The sequence below is a fragment of the Lithobates pipiens genome, unplaced genomic scaffold, assembly GCF_037356315.1.
Source record: "Lithobates pipiens isolate NorthernLeopardFrog02 unplaced genomic scaffold, aLitPip1_a1.2 Scaffold_25, whole genome shotgun sequence".
In the NCBI taxonomy this organism is placed as follows: domain Eukaryota; kingdom Metazoa; phylum Chordata; class Amphibia; order Anura; family Ranidae; genus Lithobates; species Lithobates pipiens.
Window position 1 is genome coordinate 179,310,226 of NW_027507787.1, and position 3,624 is coordinate 179,313,849.

The 3,624-nt window shown below is 41.7% G+C and overlaps 1 long non-coding RNA gene across 1 annotated transcript in view; it reads left to right on the forward strand.

The window, feature by feature from the left end:
• Positions 1-3,036: 3,036 nt before the first annotated feature.
• Positions 3,037-3,624, forward strand: part of LOC143929959 (uncharacterized) — a 3,509-nt gene continuing 2,921 nt past the window's right edge. Inside the window, exon 1 of the long non-coding RNA XR_013262674.1 lies at positions 3,037-3,319. This is a non-coding gene — a long non-coding RNA (uncharacterized LOC143929959). The remainder of the gene's footprint in view (positions 3,320-3,624) is intronic.

Sequence of the window (3,624 nt, forward strand, 5' to 3'; positions counted from 1 at the left end):
CAAAATGCAGAGTTTATTACAGCTTTAAAGCGTTGTAACCCTAAGAAAAAAAAAATAGATTCTATTCATTTAACTGCTTCCCAACCACCCACTGCAGTTGTACTGCAGCAATGGGGAAGGGTACCGCGAATCGCTGTCATTGTATGTCAGCTCACTTAAGTGATGTAGCGAGCACGCGCGAGCCAGCTGCATGACGCGAGAGTGGGCCCATGGGTCTGGTGGACTTGATGTCCTCTCGCGGTGTACAGAGGCAGAACGGGGATTTAAACAAGGTGGATCCCCGTTCTGACAGCGGACATGTCTGAGATCTTCTGTTCCCAGTCATCGGGAACAGCGATCTCTGTCATGTCCTTGGCAGTCCATCCCCCCCTACTGTTAGAACAGGCTGAGGGAACACAGTTAACCCCTTAATCATCTCCTAGTGTTAACCCCTTCCCTGCCAGTGTCATTTATACATTGATCAGTGAATTTTTATAGCACTGATCAATAGAATAATGTCACTGGTCCCCAAAAAGTGTAATTTGGGGTCAGATTTATCCACCGCAATGTTGCATTCCCGATAAAATTGCTTATCGACGCCATTACCAGTAAAAACAATAAAAAATAAATAAAAGTCCCTAAATCTATCCCATAGTTTGTAGACGATAACTTTTGCGCAAACCAATAAATATATGCTTATTGCAATTCTTTTTTACTAAAAATATGTAGAAAAATATATAATCGGCCTAAACTGATGGATACTTTTGTTTTTTTATATATTTTTTAGGTCTATATTATAGCAGAAAGAATGCCATAATACCAAAAATGGTCGCTCTTTTTTTGCTATAGTGCAAAAAACAAAAACTGTAGAGGTGATCAAAAACCAACAAAAGAAAGCTCCATTTGTGTGAAAAAAAGGACATAAATTTTGTTTGGGTACAATGTCACACAACCACTCAATTATCAGTTAAAGCGATGCAATGCCGTGTTGCAAAAAATTGCCTGGTCAGGAAGTGGGTAAATCCTTATGGTCCTTAAGTAGTTAAAGCATGTTATACAGCACAGTGCATGTGCTGCATCATTTGGCCCTTTTTATCATATAAAATACCTGGTTGATCCTGCCTGGTTCTGCCCCCCCCCCCCCCTGTAAACTGACCACATTTATCATGGCTGCAGAGCCCTGGCACTGGTCAGGTTACGTGCCTCCGTCATCTGCAGCTCCCCTCTCTCCTCCTCTCCCCCCTTCCCCACCCCATCCTTGCCTGTCATCCGATCCCTGGCTCTCCCTTCCTGCTGCTATCATAACTGAGTGTTTGTGCTACAATCTCCTCTGTTATAGTAAATGATGTGCCCTATTGTATTTTTTTTTTTTTTAAATAAGCCGCTATAGACCTTATTTTATAGCGCTGCTCTGCACTCACATGACTGGCCGCCTCTATCCTCCTCTCCTCCTCCTTGCTGATATCAGATCGTGAGAGGAGAGAGGCGGCCGATCACGAGTGCCACTATAAAATAAGCTATATAGTGGCTTAATTTTAAAAAAACACACACACTGGGGCACATCATTTACTATAAGAGAGGAGATTGTAGCATGAACACTCTTTGACTTAAAGTGGTAGTAAACCTGCTGAAATTATTTTTTTTTCATACCTGCAAGGGAAAAGGCATAATGAGCTTGTATGCACTGCATACTAGCTCATTATGAAATACTTACCTTAGAATGAGGCCCCGACATCTTGCCCGATACACACCGAGGGAGCTGACATGTCCCTCTGCGTGTCTTTCGGATATTGCGGCTCCGGCGCTGTGAGTGGCCGCAGAGGGGATATTGTCACTCCCTTGCATGCACGCAGGAGATCTCTTTCCGGCAGGGTCTGGCGTCTGCCGGGCTTCCAGCCGAGAAACCCCTGTGTGCATGCGCTGCTCCAATTAGCTGCTCATTGCCAGGGGAATATCTCCTAAACCACATAGGTTTAGGAGATATTTTTTTTACCTACAGCCTTATTATAGGCTTACCTGTAAGTAAGAGTGAAAAAATAGAGTATACAACCGCTTTAACAACCACTATAAGCTCATATAGGTGTCTACAGCATCTCAAAATATAACCAGGTTTGTCAGAAGGGATAGAACAGTTGACAGAGGCATGGCAGAACAGGAAACCCATCATGCCATGTGGCTCCTCCGAGGGCAAGCACTTCACTGATAGTAGAGATGCACTTAAATTAGAATTAAAGACAAAACTGTTCTTTATTTTCTATATAGTAAGTCAGGGTTATAACCCCTGTTGGGTTTTTTTGCCAGTTCGGTCACATTAGGGAGGTTTCCCTTCACTTCCTGTCCTATAGCCTAAGCAGGAAGTCCAACATAGGGGAATTCTTGGTTGTTACCACAGTCACTAGAACTAGTGTCCCCATTGGAAGATCATTTTCATTTCAATTTCAGTGGTAACAGTAAACAGGGGACAAAGAGACAGAGGGTGAATCTCCCTTATGGGGGCAAATACAGTAATAAAAACCTGGCAGGTGTTCTGATCCCTCTCCACTCTATCCAATACTAAAAATAAAGTTGGTCTTTTCGTTATACGTTAAAATTAGTCAATTACTGGTTACCACTTCTGCCTGACAACACTAAGATTCAAATCCCAACCATGACACTACCTGCATGGAATTCACCTGTCTCTGCCTGTGCTTGCATGGATTTCCTTCCTTGCTCAAAAGCCATGCTGATAGGTTAATTGGCTGCTGTCCTAGTTTGTGAATGTATAATTATCAACTCTATATAAATACCTGTAATAAATATATAATGTACTTCTATAAGTTGTTTTTCAGAAGAAATCACTATAGGCTGCACTGTATTTAAAAATCCTGTTTAGTCTCAGCCTTGGCACCCAGCATAGAGTCTCTGAGGTGCCCTGATTAGGCCAGAAAACCTTGCATGCAGTCCTTGATGTCTAAACAGAATCATGTTTCTAATGAAGGACACTGAAAAAGATAAAACAAAATCCATGTGTAAGTCACTTCTTTCCTTGTAATTCCTTTCTCCCCATCTCTGGGCATTTTGACGTATGTGAGGGGGAGAGTGGACACAGATAACACTCATACCAGCCTGTTTCACTATAGCTCCCAAGAGTGCTAATTGACTCCAAAGGGTGCCCTCTATCTGGAAGACCATTGTACGCCAGTCTCGCAGGTGCAGGAAGGACCTTGGTGGGCAGAGAACTGATTAAAACTTGAAAACAGTTACAGTGTTTTGTTAATAGATCTTCAAGGTCCTAACTATGCCATAAATTGTGAAGCAAACGACTTCTCTGCACTTGGAAGACCAGAGTCCTGCAAGTCCGGTAAGCGTCTCTATGTTCTGCCTTATCTTCTCAATTCTTAGCAATATTTGGGCTTAAAACTGATTTTCTCCTGAATTTTTCTAACAATGTACTACTAAAAGCTTGCATCTGTTTTTTTTTTAGACTTTGTTATAAAATAATTGAAAAATTTGCATGATTTTCTTTGCATCCATCAACATTGATAGCAGATAATGACCTTAGATCTCTTAAAGAGATCCCATAATTTAACGGTTTAATCTTTTTTGTCAATGGGTAGTAGTAGAGTACCTTAGACATGAGGATTGAATTACTAGAGGCAAATACAC